Source organism: Melozone crissalis, unplaced genomic scaffold, assembly GCF_028551555.1.
Source record: "Melozone crissalis strain CALT ecotype California unplaced genomic scaffold, PUWL_Pcris_2 ptg000042l_1, whole genome shotgun sequence".
In the NCBI taxonomy this organism is placed as follows: domain Eukaryota; kingdom Metazoa; phylum Chordata; class Aves; order Passeriformes; family Passerellidae; genus Melozone; species Melozone crissalis.
The window spans coordinates 12256886-12266287 of NW_026535820.1; the positions used below are offsets into that span (position 1 = coordinate 12256886).

Here is a 9402-nt window from a genome sequence, read left to right on the forward strand (position 1 = left end):
AATGAATAACTGCTGCTCACGTGGCTTGACATAAAGCTCGTATCGTAGGCAGTGAACACGATGAGGTACCCCCCCAGACTGCACCCACAGCCCCTGGCGCCTGGTCCTCTGGTCCTTAACCCCCCCAAAACTGCACCCAGAGCTCCCCGGAGCTCGGCTCCCCCCAAAGAGCACCCAAACCCCCGGGGCCCGGCCCCCGTCCCGCCGGGGAGCAGCGATGGCGCGGCCGCCCCGGAGCCGCGGTGCGCCGGCCGCAGGGGCCGCTCCGCGCCCGTCCCCGGAGCTGCCGTCATGGCCCCTGCAGCTGCGGCTCCCTCACGGCCCCTGGGCCGCGGCTCCTCGCGTTTGGTTCGCTGCTTCCTCGGGACAGCAGTCTCTGCTTCCACAAAGCCTTTCCCTTGGTGTTCCAAAATCCCCTGCCACTGCTCCATGCTCTGCCGTCCCCTCCTTCCCCAGCCTCCTCACTCCTGCTTCACAGAATTACAGGATCGATTAGGTTGGAAAAGACCTCAGAGATCATCGAGTTTAACATCTGCCTGAACACCACCACCATGTTAACTGGACTGTGTCATTAAGTGCCACACCCAGTCTTTCCTTAAATATCCCCAGGGACAGTGACTCCACCACCTCCCTGGGCAGCCCATTCCAATGTCTAATCACACCTTCTGTGAAGGAATTCTTTATGATGAGCAAACTAAACTTCCCCTGGCGTATCTTACAACTATGTCCTCTTGTCCCCTCCCTAGATGCATGTGAGAAGAGGCTGACCCTCATCGGGCTACAACCTCCTTTCAGGTGGTTGTAAAGAATGATAAGGTCTCCCCCTAAGGAGCCTCATTTTCTCCATGACAAACACCTGCAGCTCCCTCAGCCACTCCTCAATAGCACATGTGCTCCAGACCCTCCACCAGCTCCATTGTGGTCCTCTGGATACATCTCAATATCCCTCTTGGTGCAGGCGGCCCAGAACTGAAAATGGCACTCAAGGTTGAGGCCTCACCGGTGCTGAGTACAGGGTGACAACTGCTGGTCCTGCTGGCCACACTATTTCTGATACAAAAATAATGCTAACACACCTGTAGCTCACACATACACGTAACTTGATCGACCCAGGTTTTTTGAACTGAACCAAACCAAAGTGGCTGAGGTCCGCTTTACATCTTTCCTCTACTTATTTTAACCACAGAGGTCTCTCAGGTCTATCTTTGAAACATAAAGCGATAGACCAAGCAAGAGAGCTGTGTTTGGCTCTGGTTCTCGGTAGGGTGAGAAGAGTTTTTACAAACTCCACCTGATTTGTCATGGCAGTGTTCACTTCTGCTCTTCTCCATAAACCCTCTCTGTTCCTGCACATACACACATATTATGTAGCCCATAATCTGCCACCCAGTGACTTTCTGACTGTTGGCTGAACATCTTCATTTATAGAGGAGAATGTTCCTGCACTGCATCAGCACTAAACCAGACAATGGCTCCTTGCTAAGCCAGGCCGCATTGCTCACTCCACACATGGGAGAAGTTACTCATCCATCAGGTTTAAGCCAGGCCAAGAAGAAATTAAATCAGAGCGTGAGTGGAGGTAGGATCACCACCTGACTAGTTTCTAACCAGCCTGGCCAGTTTTTACATCATTTACTGGCTTCTGGTGATGCTGAATCATTTTATGTACCTTAGCCCTGACATGTGATGAATGGCTTGGAGATATTGTACATGCACATCCAGTTGCTCCTGGAGATGGATTCTTTGGCAGGAGGCAAGACAGACTAGGAATAATTGAAACTAAGCCACTGTCTTTATGTGGCAGCATCCACTCTGTGCTTGACAACCTTCACAGATTTGCTACAATTTTTTGACAGTTCCAACCACAAGAAAATAGGAAGGGGAAGAAAGAATAATGTATTCAGAAAAAAATATAGCTGTCAGTCTAAGAGCACTAATGGTACAAGTGAGAGTAATAATCAGGTACAAAGTAGCTCTGGATTTATGGCCAGCTGTATGTTTAAGCTATACCTGATTTTTTTGCTTGGTTGGTTGTTTGTTTTTTTAAAATACTAAAGCTAGTCCTGTCAGAGGTAAACCCAAGAGTTTTGAAGGGCAGGAGAGAGTGATTGATTGTGTATAGTTTTTCAATATTTGGAGAATGTTAAAAAAATTAAAAGCAGCGTGAAAATGATGAAACATTTGTGAAGTAAGGAGAGATCTTTGCCATGTAAATAATTCAATTTTCTATGACAGCTGCTAGAACATGCACAGGCACTTCGGCGGTTTTCTACTGAAAACAGTAGTGGGAAACTGTGATACAAAATACAGCAGAAATAAGCCACATTTTTTTCACATGATCTTATTTATGAAACATGAACCACCTTGGATACTCATCTGGGCCTAAAAGCACCTGCTTATTTGATCATCTCTAGGAATTTAGAGTTAGTTAGCTAACCAACACTCATTATTCCATTATTTAGCAGTGATGACAAGGAACATATTTAGACCAGGCATTCCTGAGTTACTTCCTGGTCAAGTCTTTGGATTAAAAAAAAAAAAAAGTCACCTTATTTTTGTCTTTATCTTCAGAAAAACAAAGTTTTCTTCACAGGAAGTTGTTTGGAGATGGCTGGTAACAATTCAAATGCTGCTATGATCTTAAAGGACTGGCAAACAACTCAAGATTCTGCATTGATCTTGTTTCAAGTTGTCGAACACCATTAACATTTTTTTCACAGCCTTTTATTTATTTGAGAAGTGTTGAAGTAGCTGTAGTTTTACTAACAACATTTAGCAAAAGAAGAGCTTAAGAGCTACATAAAAATAGCTCAGCCCTTGCTGAAAGAAATCAATGAATTTCTGTTTTTTCCTTATTTTACTTTTTTCAGGAAAAATATCTAGCAACACACAAAAATAGCAAGGTTATAAATGCACAAGAGATGTGTTATTGCCAAAGCTTCAGAGACTCCAAGGAACTGAGGAAGAAGTGTGTGAGCTAGAGCACCTTAGCCTACACAGTTTCACCAAGCCTGCTGGTTGGATAAACTAAAGGTGGGTTTTACCATTTAATGCTAAAACTGCCTTTTCTTGCTAACAGTTAACCTGATGTTTCGTGTCAAAGGTGCAGAAGCTGAGATTGTTTGCAAGACAGGAATAGCTTTTACAGTTGCAAATAACAATTATGTTCTATAATCTCCTTTAAAAGAAAAGAAAACCCTGAAAGTGACAGAGAAAGATATATTGCACATCCAAATTATTCAGAAGTTGTATTCTTAGCTGTTAGAAACCATCAGGAATGTGGTTGGAAAATGGAAATTCTGTCCTCCTTAAACACATATTGACGTACATTTTTCTAAATTGTTTTTGAACCTCCACCCTCAAAGCAATGCCTAGGAAAATGCATGAGCATAAACCTTATAATGAATTTACATTATGAAAAAAAAATAGTTCTATTTAAAGGCATACGCGCTCAGCCGATATTCCTGCTACTTACAGTCATTGCATTGGGAAAACTAGGATAAAAATCTGCTTTTTCCAGCATTACCTTTCCCCCCTGATGATACAGAAGGCAGCTTCAGGGGGATAGAAGAGCGGGCCAACAGGCAGGTTGGTGGCTTTTCTTTAGGACATTTACCTGCCATCCCACAGCTGGTTCACGCATCAGGAGGAGGCACAGCTATGGCATTTCCCTGTTCCCACGATGACAAAGCTCCCAGCACCGCCTGCTCACCGCTCCATCTATAAAGGAATAAAAGCAGGGCAGCAGCTGCCCTGGAGGAGAGAGTTGCCATTGGGGTGGGTGGAAGGTTCTAGCACAGGGCAGGGCACGCTGAGTGCTTGGGAAGGGTGGAGCAGAGCCCTGAGAGGCCGGGGAGGTGGGAACATGTGGGCAGGGGAGCTTGTCTGCTTTGCTGACCCCTGGAGCGAGTCCGGGCTGAGACCATCGAAAGACAAAGCAGGTGGAGGAGGTTTGTGCACAGCCTTTCACCCAGGGGCTTTCTGGATGTGGTGGTTGTTTTAGTGGGTCTCACAAAATCTAATTTTGGAGTCGTGGAGGTGCTTGTTTGAAGGAGGAGGTGCAGTGGGCCGTGCAGCTCCTCAGGAGAGCCGGTGGTTTTGTGGGTTCTCCTGGGGTTCCTACTCCTGTGCTTCCTGTTCCTGTGCTGCTCTGCCATGACTCAGGCCACAGCTCTCCTTCAATTGTTCTCGACACCTACAACCATACTAATCCTACGCAGCATTAGTAAATTTTAATAGTTGTTGTTTTCTTTACTGCTGACACTGCTCCTCCAGAGTTCGCTTAATTTGTAACATTGAGCCCAGGAGAGAAGTGGAAGACTCAAATCAGAGGATAACTTGGGTTGAAGAATTTGTTGAAGTGGGTGCTATACTAAACTTTTTTGTTGTCTTAATTCAGCATGGCTGTGGTGTTTCGAATACACTGCAAGCAGGTAGCTTCATCACTGAATGCAGCTCCTCTAATGATAAGTCTGGTTTCTCGTTTCTAGTTTCAAATTATTGTATGTCATGGTGGGGGATAAATTTAAGAAAGGAAAGCTGTCAGCTTTCATATGGACCTAAGTAATCAGATGTTAAACATACACTGAACTTCAGTGAGTTCTCTGTATCTTAACCCTGTAGTCTTTGAACATTGCAGCCAAAAGACGCTTTTCAGTTCATTCCTTATAACCTATAGTTCCCTGGGGCTTTTTATAAATAGTTGATTGATTTATTTATTTGGATGAGGTTATTGTTATTAAAACTACTCTGTTATTCTGGAAAAAAAAAGTCTCATTTAATGAGCATGTAGTTCTGTTCCTTAGTAAAAGCCACAGGATAGAGATCTGAATCTTCTTAAGTCTTCTAAGCTATGAAAAATCTTCATTCTCACCCTTGTTAAATTTGGCACAAAAAGTGAAAGTTGGATAAAAATTGAAAATATAAATTGTTTACTATTCTGTGGTAATCCGTGTCTTGGAAGAGACACTAAATGAACATGAGGAAAATCTTGTATGTGCTGTTTGTTTAGTGATAGCTGAGTAGCCAGGTGGCTTAGGCATAGCTAGCCCACATTCTCTGCTACGTGGAATTGTAGGGAATGTAGAGAAAATTTAGATTTTTACAGTGGTGATTTAGAAGACAAAGGTTGCAGATCCAGTGGGATTCAGGCATAGTGAATCTCATTACTTTTGTAATAACCTTGTTTATTGATATTAGCTGTTAAGAGGGCATTGCACATGTAGCATGATGTTGAAATTTTTTTAAACACTCATTAGGTTAGTAGGGATACAAGGTCTTCCAGAAAAATTTGGAATAAGTTGTAATGTGAGTGTAGCTATTTTCCTAGGGAAGATATGCATAATCATGTTAATGTATGACTTCCTTTTTCCCCATCTGGAAATAGAATGAAATCTTTGCTAATCTGGATTCCATATGATAACCTTGGTGGAAACCTAAAATCCATGGATCCTTTTAGAGAGAGAGGATGGTAACTTGTATGTTTTCTTGGTATTTCAAGTCCCTGGTAAATTTAGAGATTTTACAGGTTGAAATAATGAGGGTGATTTTTGTATTGGTCCCCAGCGAGATGACTGTGAGCAGCATAAAATGATCTTGCTCAGAGCTGTGCTCTGAGATCACCATCTTCTTATTAGTGCACAGAGAGCAAGCGTTAACCTAAATGCTAACATGATAAATAGATACAAAAAACATTTTGGTGTCATACTTCTTACAAAGGTAGTATATTTAATATTAATTATTTTGGCTTTTGCAAGTTTCTGCTGTGGCTGCTGATCATAACTGAATGTAGTTAGGATGCCTGGCTAGGCTGATTCTTTGACCAGTATTACAGAATTTTGTACTGGTGCCTGACCTCCCAGGTGGACTATACTGATTTTCCTCAAACATGGAAATAGTATTAAAAGTAGCAAATCTTTCTAGTGTTTATTATATTTTGAGTTTGTTTGTTTGTTTTTTCTTTTTGTTGGTTCTTATGTTTTGGGATTTCTTTAGCATGTTTATGTCCTGTGCTTTTGGGTATGAATCGATGAATAATGGTAAAATGGAGGCAAAATTTTATGAGCAAGCAATAACATCTTCACCAACAAATCAAGTTTTATTCTCATTGTCACCATTAAAAACAGCAGTAGGGATTCTGGGAGGTTTCTTCTGACTCATGGGATGTCTGCTATTTCGCTTTTTATCTGATTTACAGTGTATTTGGTAGGGTGCTGTCTGTTGGAGTTTGAGGTTTTTGTTCATGGGTGTTTTCCCTCAGAGAATGGTGTGAATTTTGCTGTGCAATTCTGTATTTTGATACTGCTTTTCAGTAAAATGATCTCTGAGGTCTGAAGCACGTTTCCTTCAATGCTTTAAATACAGCTTTTCCTTCCATGCTTTAAATATGGGATAAATATTGGATACAGAACTGGAGACATATACTTGTTTCATTTTAATGCCGTATCTATCAACTTGAAATTTAGGCTATTTAACAGAACGAACTGAATATACTAGAGCTGTCCTTACTCATTTTGTCACTGCTTGATTTATAGTTCATTCTGAGTTTTGCTTGATTTTAAGTAAATTTTACCCTACCTGCTGTGCTAAAGCCTTAAGACTGTCAGTGCCTAGTCACAAATTAAAAGTTTCACTTTGTGTGCAGTTGTAAGCCTGCTTGGGGATTCCCTTAATTAAACCAAGTGGATGTGCTGTACCTTTCAAAATCTGGCTTGATTAAACCCTGGTCGTACCTGGGCTTACAAGCCTGATACAGACACAACTAGAAAGGTTCTGTTTGCTTGCTTGTTTGTTTTATAGCATAGGTGGTTTTGAGACTTAAATGGTTTTTGTTCAGAAGGAATGCTAAGAAAAATGTGAAACATCCTAGAACAGAAGGAGCAGCAAGCTTCCTTACTTTGCCAGGCACGCTGACCTGTGGGGCTTTCAGTCAGCCAGTTGCTTAAATGTCAGTGGTATCTGCAGTGTAATTCCAGCAGTAAAAACTTAATGGCCTCCTGCAAAATAGTTACAGATGCTTCTTTACACATTGATTAAATAGGAGAGGGAAAAACTTTTTTTGGCAAAGTGAGCTGTTTGAATTAGAGTGGAGGCAGTAGGTGGCAACGCACTGGAATTTTGTTAATGGATGGCAGAATGGCCATGGGACTTCTGGTATACAGCTTTTTAGGGCTAGACCAAAGACTGAAATTTTGTTATTTTGTTTTCTGAAGTCACTAAGTCATTGACAAGGAGAGATTTGAAAGATCTTTATATGTCAGTGTGATTCATGTGTCTTCAAGCACCCTGGGGAAATCAGGAACTGTTTATGTAGTTACTGAATAAATTTCATTTTAGATACTCCTTTTTTTCCAGAAAAGCAGATTATTTAATATTGGAAGTGTAATAAAAATTCACAACTCTCTCTTGCTGTTTGTGAAACCACTAAACAATTTTCACTGGTGTTTCATTATAGTAAAAATTGTAATTTTTAACATCTTAGTTGTGTATTTTTGATTTTTTTACGTATCTGTGTGAGTCTGCTTGTCTATCTGGTGATGGCATCACAACTTAAAAATGCCTGAGAGATGTGGGTAAATAATGTGAACTACTACTTTGTTTCCTGGTGTTCCATTTGATGCTTTCTTCGTTGTTCCATGAGTGCCTTTTTTTTCTACCTCCTCTTTATAACATTAACCCAGCCTCTGTTGCCACAAGAGGAAGAACTGGAAGAACTCTTCCTATTCTGTCCTATATATTTTATATTGTAAAATATAGAGAAGGATAAAGTAATTTAGCTGATTGTCTTCCACCTGGGGATTACAGATAGGAAAAATCTGTTTTAGAAAAAATACAGTATTTAAATATATCCAGATTTCTCTTAAGCACTAATAATTGTTTGGTGTGAACATAAGTCTGCAATTGCCTGGAAACACAAGCCCGGATGTTCTCCAGATGCAGCTCCGCTGAACAAAGCGCCTGCTGTTGCTTCAGGGAGTCCAGATATCATATTAGGCAAAATTCCCACTACGGCTGTCAGAAGCAGTGCGCTTGCAGCAAGACCTAATTGTTTCTGCGTTTCGCTGTGGGGCTGAGCGCTGTTACTGCCTGCCCGTGACTTGCAGAGGGAATGAGGAGGGCTCGGACCGCCCAGCTACCGGGGTGTGGGGAGGAAGTTCTGCTCGCCTCGGAGGCGGCGGGTCGCGGTTCAGCGCGGCGTGCGGCGGCTCCGGCAGCGAGCGGAGTGCGCGGAGGAATGGCCGGCAAAGAGGGCCCGGAGCCCGCGGGGGGAATTAGCTCAAATGGTAGAGCGCTCGCTTAGCATGCGAGAGGTAGCGGGATCGATGCCCGCATTCTCCAGGCTTTTGCTGCGCCGCTGCTTTGAATTCAGATGCGTTTTCCTGGAGCAGTTTCGTAAGAATTAAAATGAATCCATTTGGAGACGCGTTTGCATAGTATGAACTATTTAAGTTTTTAACGTTGATCTGAGCTGAGCTTTATTTTTTTTTCTAAGTACAAATTATCTTCTCATGGCTAGAGAAGGGCACTAAATGACACCGTGGGAGACCGAATATCACTTGAAACTCACGTTAGAACAAGCGTGCCCTGCCCATCCCACAGCGGGTGCAAGGTAGCTGGAGAGACACTAATTCTGTGATGAGCTGATGATTTAGACATATATAAACAGATATAGACAGCTACAAACTTTTACATCTTCACAGAGACAATTCCAGTGACTTTTATTATCATTAAAAACTAATCATAATTGCACGCATTCGGTGCAGTGGTAAGGGACAGAAGCAGCTATTTGTTTTTCCTGTATCACAGACTTAACAGAGTCAGTTTAGATGGGTTCGTGAAGAAATTGTTCCTCAGAGAGTGCACAGGTGCAATCTATACAATTACCATTTCTTCTCCCCTTTTATTTGCCGCGTGAGGTGGTCTGTATATCCCGCTGAGGATTTTCTTCCACAAACCCGGGACAGTTGGCGCCGCAGCCCATCAAAAACCTGGAGAATGCGGGCATCGATCCCGCTACCTCTCGCATGCTAAGCGAGCGCTCTACCATTTGAGCTAATTCCCCATGGCGCAGATAATCTCACCGGCGGCACTCGGCCTCGGTCACCGCGCTGTCTTGTCGGGCGACACTGTCACCCCTGGATTTGCGTGGAAAACCCCATGGCAGAAAAGCCGGGCTGCACGCTTGGCGTATGAGGAGCGTTCTCTGCTGTGTTCCTTGGATGAAACAACTCGTTTTCCTGAGCAGTGTATCCTCTAGCGTTTATTCGAGGAGAGAGATCTCATGTTTTTATGTCTCTTACAAATCTAAAAAGCCTTGTAAATTTAGAAAGATTGATTTTAGAAGTCACTCAAACACAGTGAGATTTTTCTTCTCCTTTTTTTCAAGTCTTTTGTTCCTTTTTC

At 42.6% G+C, this 9402-nt stretch overlaps 2 non-coding genes across 2 annotated transcripts; one reads left to right on the top strand and one right to left on the bottom strand.

Annotated features, from left to right (window-relative positions):
• The first annotated feature begins 8264 nt into the window (after nt 1-8264).
• TRNAA-AGC (transfer RNA alanine (anticodon AGC)) lies at nt 8265-8337 on the top strand. The gene has a single exon. It is a non-coding gene; the product is annotated as a tRNA-Ala (tRNA).
• A 651-nt stretch (nt 8338-8988) lies between these two features.
• Nucleotides 8989-9061, bottom strand: TRNAA-AGC (transfer RNA alanine (anticodon AGC)). The gene has a single exon. It is a non-coding gene; the product is annotated as a tRNA-Ala (tRNA).
• Nucleotides 9062-9402: the final 341 nt, after the last annotated feature.